Raw genomic sequence first — 12,500 nt, 5'->3', positions numbered from 1 at the left:
GTCCCCCTGGCCCGGGCTACCTTCCCCGGGCAGCGCGGGGTGGTTTTGTGGAAGTTTATTTTTCAGGGGGGAAGACGCTTCAGCTTGCCCGGGGACACTTCCACAGCCCTGGGCATGAATCCCGGGGAAGAGTGGGTGAACAATTTCAAACTGTTTTCAGTGTTTTTTTCACCGATTAGATGCATTTCTCCGGGTGTCCAGCACGGGGCGCAGTCCCCCGGACCCGGGGGTGACCTCACCCAGGCCCGGGCTACCTCCCCCGGGCAGCGTGGGGGTGAAAATCTGGAACTTGTTTTTCCCGGGGGGAAGACGCTCGGACGTGCCCAGGGACACTTCCACAGCCCTGGGCATGAATCCCGGGGAAGAGTGGGCGAGCTGTTTCAAACTATTTTCAAAGTATTTTTTCACAGTTTGGATGCATTTCCCCGGGCGACCAGCGGGGGGCGCAGTGCCCCGGACCCGGGGGTGACCTCCCCCGGGCCTGGGCTACCTTCCCCGGGCATCGTGGGGAGGAAATATGGAACTTTTTTTTTTCAGGGGGGAAGAAGCTTCAGCTTGCCCGGGGACACTTCCACAGCCCTGGGCATGAATCCCGGGGAAGAGTGGGTGAACGATTTCAAACTATTTTCAAAGTATTTTTATCACCTTTTGGACGCATTTCCCCGGGTGTCCTGCGGGTGGCGCAGTTCCCCGGACCCGGGGGTGACCTCCCCCGGGCCCGGGCTACCTTCCCTGGGTAGCGTGGGGTGGAAATATGGAACTTTTTTTTTCAGGGGGGAAGACGCTTCTTCATGCCCGGGGACACTTCCATAGGCCCGGGCATGAATCCCGGGGAAGAGTGGGTGAGGAATCAAAGTATATTCAAAGTGCTTTTTTCACCCTTTCTGTGCAATTCTCAGGTCGGCCAGCGGGGGGCACATGTCCCCGGACCCCTGGACGACGTCCCCCTGGCCCGGGCTACCTTCCCTGGCCAGCGCGGGGTGGTTTTGTGGAAGTTTTTATTTCAGGGGGGGAAGACGCTTTGTCATGCCCGGGGACACTTCCATAGGCCAGGGCATGAATCCCGGGATCGAGTGGGTGAGGAATTTCAAAGTATTTTCAAAGTATTTTTTTCACCTTTTGGACGCAATTCCCCGGTTGTCCTGCGGGGGACGCCGGTCCCCAGACCCGGGGATGACCTCCCCCGGGCCTGGGCTACCTTCCCTGGGTAGCGGGGGGTGGAAATATGGAAGTTTTTTTTTCAGGGGGGAGGACGCTCGAACGTGCCCAGGGACACTTCCACAGCCCTGGGCATGAATCCCGGGGAAGAGTGGGTGAACGATTTCAAGATATTTTCTAAGTGCTTTTTTCACCTTTTGGATGCAATTCCCCGGGTGTCCTGCGGGTGGCGCAGTGCCCCGGACCCGGGGGTGACCTCCCCCGGGCCTGGGCTACCTTCCCTGGGTAGCGGGGGGTGGAAATATGGAAGTTTTTTTTTCAGGGGGGAGGACGCTCGAACGTGCCCAGGGACACTTCCACAGCCCTGGGCATGAATCCCGGGGAAGAGTGGGTGAACGATTTCAAGATATTTTCTAAGTGCTTTTTTCACCTTTTGGATGCAATTCCCCGGGTGTCCTGCGGGTGGCGCAGTGCCCCGGACCCGGGGGTGACCTCCCCCGGGCCTGGGCTACCTTCCCTGGGTAGCGTGGGGTGGAAATATGGAAGTTTTTTTTTCCCGGGGGGGCAGAAGCTTCAGCCTGCCCAGGGACACTTCCACAGCCCTGGGCATGAATCCCGGGGAAGAGTGGGTGAACGATTTCAAGATATTTTCTAAGTGCTTTTTTCACCTTTTGGATGCAATTCTCCGGGTGTCCTGCGGGGGGCGCAGTGCCCCGGACCCGGGGGTGACCTCCCCCGGGCCCGGGCTACCTTCCCTGGGTAGCGGGGGGTGGAAATATGGAAGTTTTTTTTTTCAGGGGGGCATAAGCTTCATCTTGCCCGGGGACACTTCCACAGCCCTGGGCATGAATCCCGGGGAAGAGTGGGTGAACAGTTTCAAACTGTTTTCAGTGTTTTTTTTCACCTTTTGGATGCATTTCTCCGGGTGTCCAGCACGGGGCGCAGTCCCCCGGACCCGGGGGTGACCTCAACCAGGCCCGGGCTACCTCCCCCGGGCAGCGTGGGGTGAAAATCTGGAACTTGTTTTTCCCGGGGGGGGAAGACGCTCGGACGTGCCCAGGGACACTTCCACAGCCCTGGGCATGAATCCCGGGGAAGAGTGGGCGAACGATTTCAAACTATTTTCAAAGTATTTTTTTCACCTTTTGGACGCAATTCCCCGGTTGTCCTGCGGGGGACGCAGTGCCCCGGACCCGGGGGTGACCTCCCCCGGGCCTGGGCTACCTCCCCCGGGCAGCGTGGGGTGGAAATATGGAAGTTTTTTTTTTCAGGGGGAAAAGACGCTTCTTCATGCCCGGGGACACTTCCATAGGCCCGGGCATGAATCCCGGGGAAGAGTGGGTGAGGAATCAAAGTATTTTCAAAGTGCTTTTTTCACCCTTTCTGTGCAATTCTCGGGTCGGCCAGCGGGGGGCACATGTCCCCGGACCCCGGGACGACGTCCCCCTGGCCCGGGCTACCTTCCCTGGGTAGCGTGGGGTGGAAATATGGAAGTTTTTTTTTTCAGGGGGAAAAGACGCTTCTTCATGCCCGGGGACACTTCCACAGCCCTGGGCATGAATCCTGGGGAAGAGTGGGTGAGAGGAATCAAAGTATTTTCAAAGTGCATTTTTACGGCTTGACTCCATTTCTCAATTCAAAGTGCTTTTTTTCTCACGGCTTGACTCCATTTCTCCGGGTGGCCAGCGGTGCCCCGGACCCAGGGGTGACCTCCCCCAGGCCCGGGCTACCTTCCCTGGGTAGCGTGGGGTGGAAATATGGAAGTTTTTTTTTTCAGGGGGGCAGAAGCTTCGGCTTGCCCGGGGACACTTCCACAGCCCTGGGCATGAATCCCGGGCTTGAGTGGGTGAGGAATTTTGAAGTATTTTCTAAGTGCTTTTTTCACCTTTTGGATGCAATTCTCCGGGTGTCCTGCGGGGGGCGCAGTGCCCCGGACCCGGGGGTGACCTTCCCCGGGCCTGGGCTACCTTCCCTGGGTAGCGGGGGGTGGAAATATGGAAGTTTTTTTTTTCCGGGGGGCAGAAGCTTCAGCCTGCCCAGGGACACTTCCACAGCCCTGGGCATGAATCCCGGGGAAGAGTGGGTGAACGGTTTCAAGATATTTTCTAAGTGCTTTTTTCACCCTTTCTGTGCAATTCTCGGGTCGGCCAGCGGGGGGCACATGTCCCCGGACCCGGGAGTGGCCTCCCCCGGGCCCGGGCTACCTTCCCCGGGCATCGTGGGGTGGAAATATGGAAGTTTTTTTTTTCCGGGGGGAAGACGCTCGGACGTGCCCAGGGACACTTCCACAGCCCTGGGCATGATTCCCGGGGAAGAGTGGGTGAACCATTTCAAACTGTTTTCAGTGTTTTTTTCACCTTTTGGATGCATTTCTCCGGGTGTCCAGCACGGGGCGCAGTCCCCCGGACCCGGGGGTGACCTCCCCCAGGCCCGGGCTACCTCCCCCGGGCAGCGTGGGGTGAAAATCTGGAACTTGTTTTTCCCGGGGGGGGAAGACGCTCGGACGTGCCCAGGGACACTTCCACAGCCCTGGGCATGAATCCCGGGCTCGAGTGGGTGAGGAATTTCAAAGTATTGTCAAAGTATTTTTTGCACCTTTTGGACGCAATTCCCCGGGCGACCAGCGGGGGGCGCAGTTCCCCGGACCCGGGGATGGACTCCCCCGGGCCCGGGCTACCTTCCCCGGGCATCGTGGGGTGGAAATATGGAACTTTTTTTTTTCCGGGGGGAAGACGCTCGGACGTGCCCAGGGACACTTCCACAGCCCTGGGCATGAATCCCGGGGAAGAGTGGGTGAACCATTTCAAACTGTTTTCAGTGTTTTTTTCTCCTTTTGGATGCATTTCTCCGGGTGTCCAGCACGGGGCGCAGTCCCCCGGACCCGGGGGTGACCTCCCCCAGGCCCGGGCTACCTCCCCCGGGCAGCGTGGGGTGAAAATCTGGAACTTGTTTTTCCCGGGGGGGGAAGACGCTCGGACGTGCCCAGGGACACTTCCACAGCCCTGGGCATGAATCCCGGGCTCGAGTGGGTAAGGAATTTCAAAGTATTTTCAAAGTATTTTTTTCACCTTTTGGACGCAATTCCCCGGGCGACCAGCGGGGGGCGCAGTTCCCCGGACCCGGGGGTGGCCTCCCCCGGGCCTGGGCTACCTTCCCCGGGCATCGTGGGGTGGAAATATGGAAGTTTTTTTTCCCGGGGGGAAGACGCTCGGACGTGCCCAGGGACACTTCCACAGCCCCGGGCATGAATCCCGGGGAAGAGTGGGAGAACGATTGAAACTATTTTCAAAGTGTTTTTTTCACCTTTTGCATGCATTTCCCCGGTTGTCCTGCGGGGGGCGCATTGCCCCGGACCCGTGGGTGACCTCCCGCGGGCCCGGGCTACCTTCCCCAGGCATCGTGGGGTGGAAATATGGAACTTTTTTTTTCAGGGGGGGAAGACGCTCGGACGTGCCCAGGGACACTTTCACAGACCCGGGCATGAATCCCGGGGAAGAGTGGGCGAACGATTTCAAACTATTTTCAAAGTATTTTTTGCACCTTTTGGACGCAATTCCCCGGGCGACCAGCGGGGGGCGCAGTTCCCCGGACCCGGGGATGGACTCCCCCGGGCCCGGGCTACCTTCCCCGGGCATCGTGGGGTGGAAATATGGAACTTTTTTTTTTCCGGGGGGAAGACGCTCGGACGTGCCCAGGGACACTTCCACAGCCCTGGGCATGAATCCCGGGGAAGAGTGGGTGAACCATTTCAAACTGTTTTCAGTGTTTTTTTCTCCTTTTGGATGCATTTCTCCGGGTGTCCAGCACGGGGCGCAGTCCCCCGGACCCGGGGGTGACCTCCCCCAGGCCCGGGCTACCTCCCCCGGGCAGCGTGGGGTGAAAATCTGGAACTTGTTTTTCCCGGGGGGGGAAGACGCTCGGACGTGCCCAGGGACACTTCCACAGCCCTGGGCATGAATCCCGGGCTCGAGTGGGTAAGGAATTTCAAAGTATTTTCAAAGTATTTTTTTCACCTTTTGGACGCAATTCCCCGGGCGACCAGCGGGGGGCGCAGTTCCCCGGACCCGGGGGTGGCCTCCCCCGGGCCTGGGCTACCTTCCCCGGGCATCGTGGGGTGGAAATATGGAAGTTTTTTTTCCCGGGGGGAAGACGCTCGGACGTGCCCAGGGACACTTCCACAGCCCCGGGCATGAATCCCGGGGAAGAGTGGGAGAACGATTGAAACTATTTTCAAAGTGTTTTTTTCACCTTTTGCATGCATTTCCCCGGTTGTCCTGCGGGGGGCGCATTGCCCCGGACCCGTGGGTGACCTCCCGCGGGCCCGGGCTACCTTCCCCAGGCATCGTGGGGTGGAAATATGGAACTTTTTTTTTCAGGGGGGGAAGACGCTCGGACGTGCCCAGGGACACTTCCACAGACCCGGGCATGAATCCCGGGGAAGAGTGGGCGAACGATTTCAAACTATTTTCAAAGTATTTTTTGCACCTTTTGGACGCAATTCCCCGGGCGACCAGCGGGGGGCGCAGTTCCCCGGACCCGGGGATGGACTCCCCCGGGCCCGGGCTACCTTCCCCGGGCATCGTGGGGTGGAAATATGGAACTTTTTTTTTTCCGGGGGGAAGACGCTCGGACGTGCCCAGGGACACTTCCACAGCCCTGGGCATGAATCCCGGGGAAGAGTGGGTGAACCATTTCAAACTGTTTTCAGTGTTTTTTTCTCCTTTTGGATGCATTTCTCCGGGTGTCCAGCACGGGGCGCAGTCCCCCGGACCCGGGGGTGACCTCCCCCAGGCCCGGGCTACCTCCCCCGGGCAGCGTGGGGTGAAAATCTGGAACTTGTTTTTCCCGGGGGGGGAAGACGCTCGGACGTGCCCAGGGACACTTCCACAGCCCTGGGCATGAATCCCGGGCTCGAGTGGGTAAGGAATTTCAAAGTATTTTCAAAGTATTTTTTTCACCTTTTGGACGCAATTCCCCGGGCGACCAGCGGGGGGCGCAGTTCCCCGGACCCGGGGGTGGCCTCCCCCGGGCCTGGGCTACCTTCCCCGGGCATCGTGGGGTGGAAATATGGAAGTTTTTTTTCCCGGGGGGAAGACGCTCGGACGTGCCCAGGGACACTTCCACAGCCCTGGGCATGAATCCCGGGGAAGAGTGGGTGAACCATTTCAAACTGTTTTCAGTGTTTTTTTCTCCTTTTGGATGCATTTCTCCGGGTGTCCAGCACGGGGCGCAGTCCCCCGGACCCGGGGGTGACCTCCCCCAGGCCCGGGCTACCTCCCCCGGGCAGCGTGGGGTGAAAATCTGGAACTTGTTTTTCCCGGGGGGGGAAGACGCTCGGACGTGCCCAGGGACACTTCCACAGCCCTGGGCATGAATCCCGGGCTCGAGTGGGTAAGGAATTTCAAAGTATTTTCAAAGTATTTTTTTCACCTTTTGGACGCAATTCCCCGGGCGACCAGCGGGGGGCGCAGTTCCCCGGACCCGGGGGTGGCCTCCCCCGGGCCTGGGCTACCTTCCCCGGGCATCGTGGGGTGGAAATATGGAAGTTTTTTTTCCCGGGGGGAAGACGCTCGGACGTGCCCAGGGACACTTCCACAGCCCCGGGCATGAATCCCGGGGAAGAGTGGGAGAACGATTGAAACTATTTTCAAAGTGTTTTTTTCACCTTTTGCATGCATTTCCCCGGTTGTCCTGCGGGGGGCGCATTGCCCCGGACCCGTGGGTGACCTCCCGCGGGCCCGGGCTACCTTCCCCAGGCATCGTGGGGTGGAAATATGGAACTTTTTTTTTCAGGGGGGGAAGACGCTCGGACGTGCCCAGGGACACTTCCACAGACCCGGGCATGAATCCCGGGGAAGAGTGGGCGAACGATTTCAAACTATTTTCAAAGTATTTTTTGCACCTTTTGGACGCAATTCCCCGGGCGACCAGCGGGGGGCGCAGTTCCCCGGACCCGGGGATGGACTCCCCCGGGCCCGGGCTACCTTCCCCGGGCATCGTGGGGTGGAAATATGGAACTTTTTTTTTTCCGGGGGGAAGACGCTCGGACGTGCCCAGGGACACTTCCACAGCCCTGGGCATGAATCCCGGGGAAGAGTGGGTGAACCATTTCAAACTGTTTTCAGTGTTTTTTTCTCCTTTTGGATGCATTTCTCCGGGTGTCCAGCACGGGGCGCAGTCCCCCGGACCCGGGGGTGACCTCCCCCAGGCCCGGGCTACCTCCCCCGGGCAGCGTGGGGTGAAAATCTGGAACTTGTTTTTCCCGGGGGGGGAAGACGCTCGGACGTGCCCAGGGACACTTCCACAGCCCTGGGCATGAATCCCGGGCTCGAGTGGGTAAGGAATTTCAAAGTATTTTCAAAGTATTTTTTTCACCTTTTGGACGCAATTCCCCGGGCGACCAGCGGGGGGCGCAGTTCCCCGGACCCGGGGGTGGCCTCCCCCGGGCCTGGGCTACCTTCCCCGGGCATCGTGGGGTGGAAATATGGAAGTTTTTTTTCCCGGGGGGAAGACGCTCGGACGTGCCCAGGGACACTTCCACAGCCCCGGGCATGAATCCCGGGGAAGAGTGGGAGAACGATTGAAACTATTTTCAAAGTGTTTTTTTCACCTTTTGCATGCATTTCCCCGGTTGTCCTGCGGGGGGCGCATTGCCCCGGACCCGTGGGTGACCTCCCGCGGGCCCGGGCTACCTTCCCCAGGCATCGTGGGGTGGAAATATGGAACTTTTTTTTTCAGGGGGGGAAGACGCTCGGACGTGCCCAGGGACACTTCCACAGACCCGGGCATGAATCCCGGGGAAGAGTGGGCGAACGATTTCAAACTATTTTCAAAGTATTTTTTGCACCTTTTGGACGCAATTCCCCGGGCGACCAGCGGGGGGCGCAGTTCCCCGGACCCGGGGATGGACTCCCCCGGGCCCGGGCTACCTTCCCCGGGCATCGTGGGGTGGAAATATGGAACTTTTTTTTTTCCGGGGGGAAGACGCTCGGACGTGCCCAGGGACACTTCCACAGCCCTGGGCATGAATCCCGGGGAAGAGTGGGTGAACCATTTCAAACTGTTTTCAGTGTTTTTTTCTCCTTTTGGATGCATTTCTCCGGGTGTCCAGCACGGGGCGCAGTCCCCCGGACCCGGGGGTGACCTCCCCCAGGCCCGGGCTACCTCCCCCGGGCAGCGTGGGGTGAAAATCTGGAACTTGTTTTTCCCGGGGGGGGAAGACGCTCGGACGTGCCCAGGGACACTTCCACAGCCCTGGGCATGAATCCCGGGCTCGAGTGGGTAAGGAATTTCAAAGTATTTTCAAAGTATTTTTTTCACCTTTTGGACGCAATTCCCCGGGCGACCAGCGGGGGGCGCAGTTCCCCGGACCCGGGGGTGGCCTCCCCCGGGCCTGGGCTACCTTCCCCGGGCATCGTGGGGTGGAAATATGGAAGTTTTTTTTCCCGGGGGGAAGACGCTCGGACGTGCCCAGGGACACTTCCACAGCCCCGGGCATGAATCCCGGGGAAGAGTGGGAGAACGATTGAAACTATTTTCAAAGTGTTTTTTTCACCTTTTGCATGCATTTCCCCGGTTGTCCTGCGGGGGGCGCATTGCCCCGGACCCGTGGGTGACCTCCCGCGGGCCCGGGCTACCTTCCCCAGGCATCGTGGGGTGGAAATATGGAACTTTTTTTTTCAGGGGGGGAAGACGCTCGGACGTGCCCAGGGACACTTCCACAGACCCGGGCATGAATCCCGGGGAAGAGTGGGCGAACGATTTCAAACTATTTTCAAAGTATTTTTTGCACCTTTTGGACGCAATTCCCCGGGCGACCAGCGGGGGGCGCAGTTCCCCGGACCCGGGGATGGACTCCCACGGGCCCGGGCTACCTTCCCCGGGCATCGTGGGGTGGAAATATGGAACTTTTTTTTTTCCGGGGGGAAGACGCTCGGACGTGCCCAGGGACACTTCCACAGCCCTGGGCATGAATCCCGGGGAAGAGTGGGTGAACCATTTCAAACTGTTTTCAGTGTTTTTTTCTCCTTTTGGATGCATTTCTCCGGGTGTCCAGCACGGGGCGCAGTCCCCCGGACCCGGGGGTGACCTCCCCCAGGCCCGGGCTACCTCCCCCGGGCAGCGTGGGGTGAAAATCTGGAACTTGTTTTTCCCGGGGGGGGAAGACGCTCGGACGTGCCCAGGGACACTTCCACAGCCCTGGGCATGAATCCCGGGCTCGAGTGGGTAAGGAATTTCAAAGTATTTTCAAAGTATTTTTTTCACCTTTTGGACGCAATTCCCCGGGCGACCAGCGGGGGGCGCAGTTCCCCGGACCCGGGGGTGGCCTCCCCCGGGCCTGGGCTACCTTCCCCGGGCATCGTGGGGTGGAAATATGGAAGTTTTTTTTCCCGGGGGGAAGACGCTCGGACGTGCCCAGGGACACTTCCACAGACCCGGGCATGAATCCCGGGGAAGAGTGGGCGAACGATTTCAAACTATTTTCAAAGTATTTTTTGCACCTTTTGGACGCAATTCCCCGGGCGACCAGCGGGGGGCGCAGTTCCCCGGACCCGGGGATGGACTCCCCCGGGCCCGGGCTACCTTCCCCGGGCATCGTGGGGTGGAAATATGGAACTTTTTTTTTTCCGGGGGGAAGACGCTCGGACGTGCCCAGGGACACTTCCACAGCCCTGGGCATGAATCCCGGGGAAGAGTGGGTGAACCATTTCAAACTGTTTTCAGTGTTTTTTTCTCCTTTTGGATGCATTTCTCCGGGTGTCCAGCACGGGGCGCAGTCCCCCGGACCCGGGGGTGACCTCCCCCAGGCCCGGGCTACCTCCCCCGGGCAGCGTGGGGTGAAAATCTGGAACTTGTTTTTCCCGGGGGGGGAAGACGCTCGGACGTGCCCAGGGACACTTCCACAGCCCTGGGCATGAATCCCGGGCTCGAGTGGGTAAGGAATTTCAAAGTATTTTCAAAGTATTTTTTTCACCTTTTGGACGCAATTCCCCGGGCGACCAGCGGGGGGCGCAGTTCCCCGGACCCGGGGGTGGCCTCCCCCGGGCCTGGGCTACCTTCCCCGGGCATCGTGGGGTGGAAATATGGAAGTTTTTTTTCCCGGGGGGAAGACGCTCGGACGTGCCCAGGGACACTTCCACAGCCCCGGGCATGAATCCCGGGGAAGAGTGGGAGAACGATTGAAACTATTTTCAAAGTGTTTTTTTCACCTTTTGCATGCATTTCCCCGGTTGTCCTGCGGGGGGCGCATTGCCCCGGACCCGTGGGTGACCTCCCGCGGGCCCGGGCTACCTTCCCCAGGCATCGTGGGGTGGAAATATGGAACTTTTTTTTTCAGGGGGGGAAGACGCTCGGACGTGCCCAGGGACACTTCCACAGACCCGGGCATGAATCCCGGGGAAGAGTGGGCGAACGATTTCAAACTATTTTCAAAGTATTTTTTGCACCTTTTGGACGCAATTCCCCGGGCGACCAGCGGGGGGCGCAGTTCCCCGGACCCGGGGATGGACTCCCCCGGGCCCGGGCTACCTTCCCCGGGCATCGTGGGGTGGAAATATGGAACTTTTTTTTTTCCGGGGGGAAGACGCTCGGACGTGCCCAGGGACACTTCCACAGCCCTGGGCATGAATCCCGGGGAAGAGTGGGTGAACCATTTCAAACTGTTTTCAGTGTTCTTTTCTCCTTTTGGATGCATTTCTCCGGGTGTCCAGCACGGGGCGCAGTCCCCCGGACCCGGGGGTGACCTCCCCCGAGCCCGGGCTACCTTCCCTGGGTAGCGTGGGGTGGAAATATGGAAGTTTTTTTTTTCCCGGGGGGAAGACGCTCGGACGTGCCCAGGGACACTTCCACAGCCCCGGGCATGAATCCCGGGGAAGAGTGGGTGAACCATTTCAAACTGTTTTCAGTGTTTTTTTCACCTTTTGGATGCATTTCTCCGGGTGTCCAGCACGAGGCGCAGTCCCCCGGACCCGGGGGTGACCTCCCCCAGGCCCGGGCTACCTCCCCCGGGCAGCGTGGGGTGAAAATCTGGAACTTGTTTTTCCCGGGGGGGAAGACGCTCGGACGTGCCCAGGGACACTTCCACAGCCCTGGGCATGAATCCCGGGGAAGAGTGGGCGAACAATTTCAAAGTATTTTCAAAGTATTTTTTTCACCTTTTGGACGCAATTCCCCGGGCGACCAGTGGGAGGCGCAGTTCCCCGGACCCGGGGATGGACTCCCCCGGGCCCGGGCTACCTTCCCCGGGCATCGTGGGGTGGAAATATGGAAGTTTTTTTTTCCCGGGGGGAAGACGCTCGAACTTACCCAGGGACACTTCCACAGCCCTGGGCATGAATCCCGGGGAAGAGTGGGAGAACGATTGAAGCTATTTTCAAAGTGTTTTTTCACCTTTTGGACGCTATTCCCCGGTTGTCCTGCGGGGGACGCAGTGCCCCGGACCCGGGGGTGACCTCCCCCGGGCCCGGGCTACCTTCCCTGGGTAGCGTGGGCTGGAAATCTGGAACTTTTTTTCCCCGGGGGGAAGACCTTCGAACGTGCCCAGGGACACTTCCACAGCCCTGGGCATGAATCCTGGGCTCGAGTGGGTGAGGAATTTCAAAGTATTTTCAAAGTGCTTTTTTTCACCTTTCGGATGCAATTCCCCGGTCGACCAGCGGGGGGCGCCGGTCCCCGGACCCGGGGGTGGCCTCCCCCGGGCCCGGGCTACCTTCCCTGGGCAGCGTGGGGTGGAAATCTGGAATTTTTTTTTTCCCGGGGGGTGGACGCTCGGAAGTGCCCAGGGACACTTCCACAGCCCTGGGCATGAATCCCGGGGAAGAGTGGGTGAACCATTTCAAACTGTTTTCAGTGTTTTTTTCTCCTTTTGGATGCATTTCTCCGGGTGTCCAGCACGGGGCGCAGTCCCCCGGACCCGGGGGTGACCTCCCCCAGGCCCGGGCTACCTCCCCCGGGCATCGTGGGGTGGAAATCTGGAAGTTTTTTTTTCCCGGGGGGTGGACGCTCGGACGTGCCCAGGGACACTTCCACAGCCCTGGGCATGAATCCCGGGCTCGAGTGGGAGAAGCATTCCGGATCGTTTTCAGTCTTTTTTGCCTGTTTGGATGCAATTCCCCGACCGACCAGCGGGGGGCGCAGTCCCCCGGACCACGGGGCGACCTCCCCCGGGCCCGGGCTACCTTCCCCGGGAAGAGTGGTGCGGAGACGTGGGTTTTTTCCGTTTTCACCCCCTGGCTGCAGTACCTCTGGCGGCCTGCCGGGGGCGCCGCGGCGCGTGCGGCTGCCCCCGGCCCCCCGCCACCTCCCACGGCCCTGCCGGGGCTCCGGGGGGCCCCAGGGGACCG

This window comes from Crinia signifera, unplaced genomic scaffold, assembly GCF_055691185.1.
Source record: "Crinia signifera unplaced genomic scaffold, ASM5569118v1 HAP2_SCAFFOLD_240, whole genome shotgun sequence".
NCBI classification, from domain to species: domain Eukaryota; kingdom Metazoa; phylum Chordata; class Amphibia; order Anura; family Myobatrachidae; genus Crinia; species Crinia signifera.
This window is presented reverse-complemented; position numbering follows the sequence as displayed.